The sequence below is a fragment of the Myripristis murdjan genome, chromosome 23 (assembly GCF_902150065.1).
Source record: "Myripristis murdjan chromosome 23, fMyrMur1.1, whole genome shotgun sequence".
NCBI classification, from domain to species: Eukaryota; Metazoa; Chordata; class Actinopteri; order Holocentriformes; family Holocentridae; genus Myripristis; species Myripristis murdjan.
In genome coordinates, this window is record NC_044002.1 from 1,667,990 (window position 1) to 1,681,733 (window position 13,744).

Genomic DNA, 13,744 nt, shown 5'->3' on the forward strand with positions numbered 1-13,744 from the left:
AAAACAAAACAGGAAACAAATGCACACAATGTGAAAGTACTAATGACAATAGTTAGTTGATGCCAAAAATAAAACATATACACATCATATTGGGATGTATCGTTACACAAAATGCTTAGATTGATTTTTTTCCAATCAATCCAAGCACTTCCAGCCTTGTACTGACACAGGCTGAATCTGAATCAATGTAGCCACATCTTACGCACCAAGCCTGGTGCTTTGTATGCATCAGTGAATCGTCACACCTGCAGTACATGTATGTACAGAATATGAAAATTTGTCGACTAAGCACCATTGAGCCTTGTTATACCACACAAACTCTAGTCAGTGCTGCTATAGTTTGGCTCATTTTTGATAGGTTACATCTCCTTCTGTTATCAGTTGGTGTCATGTTTGTGTGAACTGAGTTTACTAATGATATGTGCAAAGATTAGTAAGAAAAATATACACACAGTCCTTTCAAAATTAAGTGTTTTTCTTTTCAAAATGACAGAAATGGAGAAACCTACCCTTTCTCTCTTACACAACACGCATGTTTGTTAGTATCTGATTCAAATGCAAGCTTGACAAGGGCAGTGCACTGGAATATATTGTAAGACATGACTAATCAGCTTCTTATACATGAGGAAGGAACCAGAGTTAGACTGTTGGTATTCTGTGTCACTTCCCCATTAACTCCATCTCGTAATCTCACCGCTAATGATCTGACATTGTGAATCCCTTGAGGTATGAAAGGCAGGAAAAATTTATTCCACTTTTTTTGTTTTATCTTACTCTACCTTATCTGCACTTTCTCGGTGTCCTCTTTTGACCCCATTTGCATTTAAAATCACAGCTACTTCTGTCATCTCTGTGGTATCTCAGGAGCATAAATCTGAAAGAAAAAAGTTCTGGGCTTGCAAATACTCCAGAGGGTGAACATTCATGAAAGGCCCTACTGAAGTCTTTTATTGTGGGTGCAATATCCTTGTGATCTGAGAATTTCTAACAGTCAAATACATTTGTTTCTTAGTGAATATTTCCCCCATCAGCAATTGCAGCAAAAAAACACGATTTCATCCAAATTAATGTCTGACTTTTCTACTTTCTCTCCACTTGATATAATACAGTTCACCCTGTAGGATGAATACGGGACTGGAGCGCCACTGCATGGTGACACAGTGGCAGTGCTACGGCAGAAAATAATTTCGCCATTTTGGAATCCAGCTGAAAAAGGAACACTCAAAGTGAAACCAAAACAATTGTGTGTTGCTGCGCTTCCTTCAAGCCAATTTCTCAGCTTTTATGTCGCCACTCAAAATCGTGTTGTTTTCCGGTCTGTATACTGCATTCATTTTGGAGCAGTGCGCGCCTCCATAGAAGGGCTGTGTAATAAACAGACTGGAAAAGTGAGGAAGGTGGCTGGCTGGCTGGCTGGCTGAAGTGGTATGGTTGGCTGATCATTGGCACACAGTACAATGATCTGGCAAGGACTGGTGGCTAGTGCAGGTTTAAGAAGGCAGGTAGTGATGACATGATGACTGGCAGGTGTGGAGGGAGAGTGCAGAGGTGGCACTGAGACATGCCCACACCACACACACTGAGATAGACTGCCAGGCAAGGAATCACAGGGAACCACTAGACAAGACAGGGATCGTGACAGAAGGAACCAATGGACCAAACTTGGTGAGTGCAGCACACTTGCGTGGACCAACAAATACCACTGTATGGGTAAGAATCCAAATGATCCTTTTAATTTCTCCCAGCACATGTGGCAATGCCGTCACACTGTACAGCCCTGCAGAAATTCCAACTGCATCAACAGAGAATCCAAAGAGAAAGATGTCACAGCACTGGACACACTGTTTCACTGACAGGGAATCAGGGAATGAAGTGCAAAAACACCACATTAGTGAGACCTTGAAGTGCCAAAGACTCCACAAAATTAAAAATGCAAGCATTTCACAGGTTAGCACTCTAATAGATGCAACTCTGATTGAGCTTGAGGTTTTACAGCTCACTGGAAAATCATCCTCTCACCTTTTTAAAGCATATATCCCATTCCTTACCCATTTTGGCCATCCGCAGGTTCCCAGCAGGAGCTCCGTTGACTGCTGTGCTACAACCACTCACTGCACCGGCAGCAGCAGCAGCCCTGACTGTATGAAATGAAATAGGACTGGCTGTGTAATTGCTCCCGTAGGGACTGCTCTGCTTCAATAACACACTTTGTGATTGGGTTTGGGGACCGGCCACGTTGACAGTCAAGGCAGAATAAACAAGAATGGGGAGGGTGTGTGTGTGTGGGGGGGTTCTATTCTGGTCTGTGGCCTCGTGTGTGACAACAGGACAGCACCCAAGGGAGACAGGCAGCCAGATGTGGCCTGTGCTGCTTACAACCCCCCTGTGCACCCCCAACCCCCCACCAGGGACTGGAGCAGGGATAATAGTTTAGACATTATAGGATGTGACAGGTAGTGCTGGGTCAATCCTAGGCAGCATGCCTTGCTTCCTCCATGAGATGTGTTCCCCCTCTACTGTATTCCCACTGGCCATCCTCTCCCTTTCTTCCTTCTCTTCTTCCTCGCTTTCTTTCATCTTTTCTTCCGTCCCCATTTTAGTTTCTGTCTGTATCTCTTTACATTAAAGGGTGATAATTACCAAAATCTGTTTTTAGATGGTATAATGTGATAATAAATATGGCTTTTATAAATTAGCCATCTGTCATGTGGGTCTTTCTTTCCTTGAAAAACAAAAGGATTGCAGCCACATGTGAAGACACAAGAGGAAGATGAAATGTATTGCTTGAAAACCGATGCCAAAAGAAATTAGGATTCACCTGTGTGATGAGCAGTGCTCCACACAGTGACTCGCTGTCTCACCACACTGTGCAGTCACTCAGTCTCTGTGACTCAGCCAGGTTAGCAGAGACAAACCAGGAGCTTCATCTAAGGTAGCACCTTTCTGGGCACGTTGTGTTAATTATGGTATAGCACCACAGTGGATTCTGCGAGTATTGCAGTCAGATTAGAAAACTGAACTGCACAGAACGGCGGTTATTACTATGAACACACACACACACAAAAAATTGCTTAATCTTGCTGGGGCATGAAATTTGAGAATGGTGCCTGCCTCTGAATTCTTCATGGAGTAAAAACCCTGCATTTTGTCAATCCATAATTTAGAGATCCCTCAAAATTTCTCAAATGATGTTTTCAGGGGAACTCATGTCTTCTTGAGAGACGCTGCACACCCTGGTTTTAACAAGGGCATATTTTTTGAATTTGTAATCACAGAAACTCCAAATATACTTATCTTTTCAAATTACTGCATGACTATCACTTGTTACTGAGTAGCAAATGATCTCCTCTACAGGTTACTGTTAATTTCCAGGCTGATCCAGACAACATGTACTTTAGTTGATTATCCACGACAATGACAATGATGATGACAATAATGATGATGATGATGATGAATATTGTTATTATCTGGTTTCAGTTGAGAGTTTTATTGTCCTATGATAGTCTAAATATTTCAGAGGCTTTTCTATGCTGACAATAAAGCAGTTCAGGTCCAAGCGTTAGCTTTTGAAAACTGGCACAAACTATTGGCTAGGCAGCTCCAGTCCAAAATGATTACTATTGGTGTGGGTGCTGAAGAACTCATGCCGGTCAAACTACTGTAATTATTGTACTACTGTAATTACTGTGCTAAAATCTAAAGGGCTACAGTCTAACAGTCTAAATCTAATAGTTCTTGCCACCTGTTGGGTTTTAGGTTGTGCTGCTGGACTTTGTGGCCAGTCAGGCTTCAGCAGGCCTGACCGGCTCTGTCACTCGGTGTTTTCAGCCTGGATGCTCTGCTGCTCTTTGTGCGATTCCTTCAGTCCTGCTGAATCTGCTCGGTAATAGCTCCTCTTTTACATTTTCACTGTCATAACATGCCCATCGGCTTTGACCAACCCCAGCTGGGCAGTTGAACACCAAGCCTGTTTAAATGTTTAACTGCCCTCAGAGCTCCTTGGTGATTGTCGTGTCACAAATAAGCAGTAAGTCAGTGTATTCTTCATGCAGATAGAAACACACTCCACACACACACACACACACACACACACACACCATCCATTGCAGGCAGGCTGCTCTATAAATCACAGTTATTGAGTGATTGAATTTAGACAAGTAAACATGTTGTCCCCTATCAGCGGTGCCCCCCACCACCCAACCCTGCTTTGATCAGTACCACATAAGGCAACTGGATGTAAAACACCCACTGTTTGTATGTAGTTTTTCATTCGATTAGCATGGTATGAGATGAGCAGATAAATAAATAACTTCACACTGAGTCAGACAACACCCCACAAGGCCCCCTTTAGAGAAACCGCAAAAAAAAAAAAAAAGTGTGTGAACTAAAATTAAGTTAAATGTTAAAATGTTGTCCCTTAGCCCAGGACGAACGTTGCATCAAAGTTTTATGGTGTTAAGCTAAATGTCTGGGAAGTTATATGACTTTTTGTGGTAGGCCACGCCCACTGCTGCGCCCCCTTCTGACGGAACAGACAGAAAAGTTCAAACAGTTTTCTGTGGCCCATGACACACCTGCTCTGAGGGATCAAGAGCAAGCTCTGCTGAACTGCAATACAAGACTAAGAAAAAAACTTTTATTTTTTTTACTTTATAGTTACTTTATATTAATCAATCATTCTCTAAGGTTTTTTGAGAAGTGCACAGCTTGAACAGAAAAGCTGATGGATGTCAAAGAAGAAACAGAAGCAAACATTTCACATTATTCATGCTCACCTTGAAAGTGTTTTTCAAGAAAGATAAAACATATTGTGAATTAGCTGTAAGGAAAACTGATTGAGCTGAAGTTCATAAGTTTTAGTTAAAGCCAATAATGCTACAAAAGGTATTTGAAAATGAAGTAGTAGTTCTCCACAAGTGCTTCAGAATAGGAGATGCATGTCTTGAGACATTATAGCATCACGTCTGTGAAGCCAAACACTAACAGTCAACAAAAACTAACTCAGCACTCCTCTGCTCTGTCCTAACTGGTTGTCTTAAAAGAACAAGCCAGGAGAGAAGAAGACACACCAGTAAAGAATCACATACCAGAGGCTTGTAGAAAGTTTCCCTGATCAGGATTTCATCGTGTGCAGCCCTCCTCCGCTAGACAGACACTGATATGTCTCTGTTTAATTTAATTTATTTATCTATTTATTCAGTAGCTAGGCATAAATATATGGTAAATATATGGTAAATATGCAGTAAATGCCAGTAGGCCTATATGACTACACCAGTGACTGATCTCTAGCACTTTTTAGGGAAATCCTCCTGTCCAGAGGTGGATATGTACTGTATACCTGAGTATATGCACCGCTACAAACACTGGATGTGTCCATCTTCATCTCGTCTGGATTGATTCACAACCCCCCAACTCCTTTCCCCTTTTGGTCCTAAATCTAGTCTATAGGAGCACATGGCTGAAGGGTATTAATTAAATGTGTCTGGCCAGATTGCCAGTGGTGGACGGGTTGGTTCAGTGATTTCTGGAGGTCACCAACCTCCATTACCAGTCAGGGGGTCTCCAATTATTGCTTTCCATTGCCTGGCAAAGGCTCTGGCTGAGGGAGATAGGGAGAGAGAGAGAAAGATTCTGTCAAATTCTCTGTGCTGAGAGAGTATAGCTACTGTACCTTGCAACAGTCGTCATCTATCACCAAGGAGTGCAGGAAGGTTGAATATTAAAGTGAGGACATTTCCATTTCTTTTTAAAACCCACGGGGCTGCAACGTGTTCTCTTGGCAAAGTCCCGTCTGACCTTTATTATAATTGATGGTATAGACTGGAAATGTCTGGAGTGACTAAAAACCAGTAAAAACAAATCATACCGTAATTTTGTCTAATTTTGGATCAATTTTGGCTCAACAGTGACCATGACGTACCCCATGAATGGTGCAAGTTAACCTGAGTGTTATTTATTTATTTATTTATTTATTTATTATTGTTGTTGTTGTTGTTGTTGTTGTTGTTGTTGTCATTGTATGTCTATTCTTTTCTAAGACATTGCTGCTTGAAGCTTGGGATGTGGTGGGCCAATCATAAAACCCATCAAGGTTTATCAGATTTGACCCAGTATTGTCCGAGATATGGATCAAGAAGCTTAGGGCAGTGTTGGCCTGATGGGGGCGCTGTGGTGGGAAAATCAGAAAATGTTTAGTATTTTCAGTTATCTGCAATAGAGTGCGGACCGAGCAGCCAAAGCTTGATTTTCAACAGGTCCAAAAAGCAGGGATGAACAGTCATACACAGTAGAGGAAATTATACTTCTGTAGCGCCTCTCATCCTACAGGTAGCAGAAACCTGATCACTAACATTTACCTTGGTTTGGGGAGCAGCATGCCTTATACCTTGTCAGTATTATTGTCTTACAGCAGCAACACAACATATGTACAGTACCAAGAATGAAATAAAAGTAGAGCTCTTCAAAGTAACAAATAAAACAGAAAAAAAAGAGTCCTTAAAAAAGTCCTTTCTGAGTGGAAATTTCCTGAATTACCCCTTTAAGTACAAATCCAAGAGTTCAGCTCCTTGTCCTTGTGTGTATGTATCAATATGTATGCCCATCCATGTTAATGTCAATGAGATGAGATGAGCTAAAAGACGGGACGAAAATATTATTAGTGGACTGTCAGACATAAAAGCCCCCATCTGGTGCGTGTCTCAAAGTATAACCTTGCAGTGCGCTGCCCTGTCATTGGTTGAAGTTCATTGTGCATCCCTGATCCCCAGCCACAGCCACACAGCTCCATAGAGTTTGCTATGTCCCCAGGGCCATGATTCAAACTCTCTGATCAAGCTCACTGGCTTGGTCGAAAAAAAAAAAAAAAAAAAAAAAGAATAGACCTTTGGAAACACTTTACATATAATGCTGCAGAAAATAAAACAGTGTTTACTGTCAAGCCCTGAATGCACATTCATTGCATTCTGGCCATTGAGTCAGGCTGCAATTTGTTGTTACTTTCCAAGATGACAGTAATATACTGGGAAGATATTTGTGTATGATTTCACTGATCGACCAGAAAATAATTTTTATCTACCCATTGGATCGCATTCATAATTTTTTGCTTTTGAGGACCCATGTACCAGAAGTGGGTGGGCGGGACTTCACCACTCTATGGCCAGGACAGACAGGCATATTATAGGCTAGTTGTATTGTGTCATCACAATATTAGTATCTTCAAAATCTAGATGTGATATTTTAATCCTTTTTTTTTATAACAGTTTAGCAAAGTAATACTTTAAAGGAAATAACCCTAAAGATATGTATCTACTCTTACTTTCTCCTCATGTAGATCCTAGAGACTAATCAAAAACAGCAATATGGTGCAAAGAAGAATGAGAGGACACAATCAACCATCTCAGTAGTGTTCTTTGCAGGATCACAGTACAAACCAGATCCACTGGAACGAGTTTCTAAAGAACAAGCAATCACCCAGTGGATTGGATACAATGGTCGATCAGTGTTACACTGGTCAAAGACTGTCCCACTAGATGGTCCACCTCATGCCTGACTGATATCACGCCTTCTCCAAGTGAAGGACTAACTTGTTCAGGTAGCTGATGGGATGGCCTGGGAACTTTCTACTGCCAAGTGAGGAGTACAACCTGACTGCTTACAGAGAACTGCTCCCTGCGCTGAGCACACCGACATGGTCCAGAGTGACATAATGGCCTTATCCCTGATGGTGCCTGCACTCCTGCTCAACTGATCGAGTTCTCCCGCACCCATGGAAGAAGCTACAGGGACCTAGCTTCCCGTGCACAGAAGATAAAAGCAAGCATGAACCAAGACTTCAGCTGCTGTCTTGATCCCACAGATTTGAAGTTCTCACACCTCACTACTGCTGCATGCTTCTTCGACCTGAAGCACCCCTTGAAAATAAAGACGAACAAGTTCAGGAGCTTGAGAAAAGCAGAAGATTACATTGCTAAAATGGTGTCACCAGTAATACAAGAGGAGGAGGAGGCTGATAAAGTGAGGAGGAAATGGAGGCATCAGACACCACCCCATCTGCAAAATGACCCCGATTAAATTCCTGTCAAAAGCAAGTGCAAGATGGCCATTCCCACCTAGACACTCAGAGCCCCCCTGTGCCAGGCAGGAAATGCAGAAAATCAAGGAGCAGCTGTCCCAGGCCCTACCTGAAGAGACTGCACTTGACTTTTGGTCCGCACAGTGTTCTTCTGTTGATCAGTGCCTGAAACCAGCATCTCAGGCATTTGCTGAGCGAGTGTTTAGCCCTGTGGGTGACCTTTCTCATGGTCGTCAAAATAGAGCAAGAGCCATTTTAGAGAGATGGGCTTCACTCAAACGATTGAGATCACTAGCCTAAATCTGATAACTGAAAGTTGTAAATGCTGCTACCCTTTTGAGTTTTTTTTGCTTTACTTTACCTGTCACTGCAGAGATGGCCCCCTCTGACTGTTTATAAGACCTTATTCCATAGGCACCTATGAACTCTGGTAACTTGTTTTTATTTTTATTTTTCAAGTGGGCTAAGGCCAATAATACAGTGTGGCACATATAGAACAATATCAAAAACAAGATAGTGATGTAAGAGAGATATAATCGTGTGATCTTTGGCATGTTCACGTCTGATTGAGAGTAAAGTATTTATGTAAGGTGGTAGCTGAGCTGCCCCATGATGGCTTAACAAAGCCATCATTTTATTTGAACATTTTTAACAAGTTTCTCAGGAGCTCAATACCATAAATATGAGCCCCTGGCTCTGTTTTTGGCATGTGTTTTCACGGCAAGTTTTATGTGTACTTTAAGGGCCCTATTTTGCGTCACAGTCCCTAAACCCGTTACTTGGGGATTTAGCATTGCGTATGAGGTGTTCCCCCGCAAAAGTTGCTATCTTGCACACCTGCCGTTATCCCTAAAACACCTGCGCTACCCGTTATATTATGCATAGGCGTGGTTTGGGTGTTACGCCAGTTAAACCAATCAGTGTGCCAGGTGCCATTGCCTTTAAGAGCAGGCTGCGCTATCCCAAATCCGCAAACTGAAACCCGTGATGGAGAGAGGAAGGTCGCGATTTAGTACTATCTCTGCCATTTTCTCAGGGGTTCAACTGAGGCTAAAGCAAGTTGGCTTTTTATAGGCGAGTTAATTGGGGAGGTGGAGCCGCATGTGCACGTCCACATGTGTCCAAGTGGACGTGCATTGGAGCCGCCTGGGCCGCTCTTGTAAAAGCCCAAATGAGATAGCAGGTGGTTTTGAGGACCCGCTATCCGCTTTCCCTAACGCGTGTGGTCAAGATAGCAGTTGTAGGGAAAGCACATAAACACGCCCACGGTCACACCTCCAGGCGCAAATAACGGAGTCGGCATAATGGATAGTGGGTAGTGTGGGCGCAAGATACCGTTTAGGGATAGTGGAAGCTGCTAAATGCGTAATTCACAGGTAGCGGGTAGTGGCAATGGGTAGTGCAGTGTGAAAGACAGAGCCTTAAGTATCTACAGCTAATAACATTTTCCACACCTCTGACCTTAAAGCACTGTATTATTCTCTGATCGAGACAAAGCCTAGTTGTTGTGACACGTGAAGCAGCTAAATAAATCTAGCCACACTGTCTAAAGAAGGAATGTTTAGTTTGTTGATTTGGAGTAAAGCAACACAGGGTCCTATTCCCTGACTCTTCACACTGTATCATAACATACATCTAGCTCAGCCTGAAGGGAATTTAAAATCATCTGTGTGCTTGATGAAAAGTTACTATGTTAATTTCATTTGAAAAGTCACAAAAAAAAAAAGACTAAAATGAGACTAAACTATAGATTTAGTTGACTAAAACTGGACTAAAATTAATAATAATTCAGATGACTAAAATGTGACTAAAACTAATATGCATTTTAGTCAAAAGACTAAATCTAAGATTAAATCAAATCCAGCTGCTAAAATTAGCACTCATAGAGCATAAGTGAGCCTTAATGTGCAAAAGTAATTTAACGTAGTGTAACAAATTACCTACTACCACAAGTAGTACTAGTAGAGTAAAGAAATGCATTACTTTTTTTTTTTTTTTAAGTGATGAGTAATATGTAATGTAATTCATGTGTGGGCAATGCCCACCCAAGCACATTTATAGATCCGAGCCTCATGTGATGTGATGTAACAAGAGTTATGTGTTCTCACATGTGTATATATCTATAATTTGTCAAATGAAATTATTACGACCACCCATTCCAGAGTCCCTTCACTGATCGTTGATCTTGGGGACAAAAAAGTCCTGTGGTAAAAGTTGTGTGTGAAGTCACTATTGCAAAAACTGGCAAGTGACAATATGCCACTTTTCTCAGTAAGACAGGAAGTGTAACAGAAGTCCTGCCCCCTTTCCCCCTCAGTGTGTGAAGTTCCCGCTCCAATAGTTGTCATTCATCTTGACAACCTGTCATCCTTCCTGAGGCTTAGATAGCCTGGCACCCATAAAGCCTCCACAGGTGTTGAGGAGGCAGATGGAGGATACAGCTAATCTGCAATTATAAAAAAAAAAAAAAAAAAAAAAAAAAAAAAAAAAAAGAAAAAAGAAAAAAAAAATCACTGATGATCACCCTGTTTTTGTAGCACACAACACATTAGGTGTGAACTTTACGTGTGAAGACACAGATTGATAAAGTGTAATTTATGTTATTTATTTGTTTTGTTTTAATGCCAAAATATATATGTTGAAGCTTTAAACTTTGATTCGATTTTGCCTTGAGATGTAACAGCTTTATCATTTTAAAGGAAACAATGTGAAAAGGAGTTTGCAGTTTTGTTTGAACAAGGAGGATGCAGAGGGAATGTAAACTAACACAGTCTGTTTATCACGGGTAAGGACAAATCCCAAAGCAAAGGGAAGCAGCTAGTCCATACTAAAGAGGAGTCATGTCAGCTGCAGATTGATAACCTGATCTGCTTGATGGATGGAGCTTCACTACCGGGCTATCAGCCTTTCTGTCAGCGTCTGAGCACCAGCGTTGTTCTGTGGAGCAACTCCACTTTAGAGGATACTCCTCTGTTTAGAGATAGCGCCATTATTTCATTCATCCCAGTCCTGCTCACTCACAAGATAATATATGATGAAACTTTATTGATCCCTGTGGGGAAAGTGTTGCAAAAGTGGAAAGGATACAGCAGGGGAAAGAATATTGACCATGCAAAAACTTTAAAAATAGAATATAATGTGTGTGTGTGTGGCTATTGATGTACTTCATTTAGCAGCTACACTCAGTCCCACCCTCTCTACCTCCCTCACCCTGTGTGTGACAGCAAACAAACCATAACAAACCATATTTTATGCAGCAATTCTACAGACATGGCCAATGTGGTATGTTGATACTAGAACTGCAATATCACTCGTATGACCAAAAGTGAGGAATAAAATAGTGCCCCAAGATCCCATTCAGAGTCTTAACAGCAATTTTACATAGGAATTTAATAAGGATTTTAAATAGGCATTACTTCATCCACCATGTCACCTGCTCCTCCTGCCCTGAATTCCAATCAGTAAACTAATGACTGAGAACGTGGATGCACATACGGAGGCTGAAGTAAGTGTGCTCATCAGGACTGGACTGCTGGGATGTCTTATTATCTCTTAACATGCATTTTCAACAGGAAAAATCGGATTTTGATTTTGGTATCACGTTGACATTCAATCTTGCATTTTCTTCCTGTGTTGTCCAGAAATGGATTGTGAACAATTTCTGATCTAAATGACTACCCGCCCATTTCAAGACACAGTGACTCACTCACTCAGTCATTGTACAGGTACAGCTGAGCTGTAGCTCAACCGCTTGAGTTCTATGTGTCAGTTTTCTCACTGCTCTCAGGTCAGCTATATATTTCTTTTGTGAGGCCCCTCAAAAACACATGGATGTTACTGGTGGCCTGTCTCGTTCTCATGATGACACTGTGGATGACATCTGGCTGTGCTATGACAGCGTGGAATTTCTAGCAAAACTTGGGCCACTTTTGATCATTATGTAGATGAATATCAATTATGTCATGTCAAGGTCATGGTTACGTGGAGCTGCTGATTTTCCCTCCAGTAGCCATGACGACAGCTAGATAGCTACCTATCAATGGTTGATTGATTGGCAGACTGCCTGCAAACTGCCTTGTTTTCACCAGAAATGCTTTGTTTCCACTCATGCAATTACCAACACATGTCCTCATATATAATTTCCACAATTTCAGACAGTTAACCGGAGAGAGAAAATGTTGCCTTGACATCACCTTGGTGTTTCCTGTGGTGTTTGGTTGTTACAATTATAATTATCCAATCAGTATCCTAGGGAAGAATATGTTTGTTCCTTGTTCCTAGTTTTACCAGTAACAATTGCACTTCAGTGTTGCATCATGATTATAATGCCATACGTTTGATAATGAATATTTTCATTTCCCTTAGCAGTGCATGGTTGGAGGTTGCGACATACTATTATCAATAATAATGATGAATTAATAAATAAGAAGAGGAAGAAGAAGAGGAGGAAGAATTTAAATAGCCTAAATAAATCTGAGCATATTTGAATATTGAGTGGTGCACGTCCCCGTCAATGTTTATTGTGTTAACAGCCTTGCTTTTAACACATAAATGAATGTGAACAAAGTGGATTATGTCAATACAAAAAACAACAAGACCTGGTACCCTTTTGTGTGTAGGTGTGTGTGTACTTTCAATTATTTGCGACAGTAGTATCAGTAATACTCTCTTTCTGGGCAAAGCTATTCCGCAGACACTTCCTGCTGGATCTACTTCCAATCCAAATATGAAATTAACATGAAAACAGCTGTTTAATTCCCTAAAAAGAAGGGTGCCAGTTGGTTGTTTTTTATATTGGCAGAATCTGTGTGATTCACCTTTATTTATGTCTAAAAGTGTCATTTTGGCACCTCTTCACTGCACTATGGAAGTGAATGCAGAGATAGAAATCCAGTATTGTGGATGATCAGCCCAGGGGAGCACAGAGCGGCTAATGAGGAGATTTCAGCACCATGTGGACTCACATGAAGCCCAAGGAACCATACAGCCCAACACACAGGTCAGTTTGGCTTTAAGGCAAAGTTCTTGTTGCTGCACTCCAGGTTTTAGTCCGGCTGTGTGTCATCTGCTCTCTCTGCTCTGTGTTTCCTGTCTCTCTCCACTGTGACTATCAAAAGATGATCAAATGAACAAAAAAAGCCAAAAAATAATCTTTAAAAAAAATCCGCGTGGGCTTGGACCCTGTAATTGCTGCTTGCAGATATGTTTACATTATTACTATTTGTAAAAAGAGGAGTAAACTGTGGTCTCCAGCTGGTGAACATTGTAAAAAAACTGAAACCCTGAAACATGAGATCAAAAGGACAGCTGCAGAAAAACAGACACATGAATGTGTTGTACAAGCTCAAAATACAGAAAATAACAACAAAGATAGCAAAGATCAGACATAACAAATGTTTTCCTTCACTACATAGGTAACGATTTATTACTATATTTTGTGACATGTGGAAAGAAAAAGATTAACCCTCCTGTCGTGTTCGCGGTCAAATCTGACCGGTGTACAAGTTTTCTCTCCAAAAAATGCAGTTAATTTCATCTGTTTGTCATGAGGTTCCATGACTTTGTTCACACATGGCATCTGAACACATAAAATAAATTTGGAGAATTTTTATTAATTTTTGAATGTTTTATTTAACTTGTATACACCCATGGTGTTCCCGGTCACAAATGACC

The 13,744-nt window shown here is 41.2% G+C and overlaps 1 long non-coding RNA gene across 1 annotated transcript; it reads left to right on the forward strand.

The window, feature by feature from the left end:
* Positions 1-1,531: 1,531 nt before the first annotated feature.
* Positions 1,532-2,674, forward strand: LOC115355386 (uncharacterized). Its single transcript, XR_003927876.1, has 3 exons — positions 1,532-1,665; positions 1,746-1,947; positions 2,068-2,674. It is a non-coding gene; the product is annotated as an uncharacterized LOC115355386 (long non-coding RNA).
* The last annotated feature ends 11,070 nt before the right edge of the window (positions 2,675-13,744 follow it).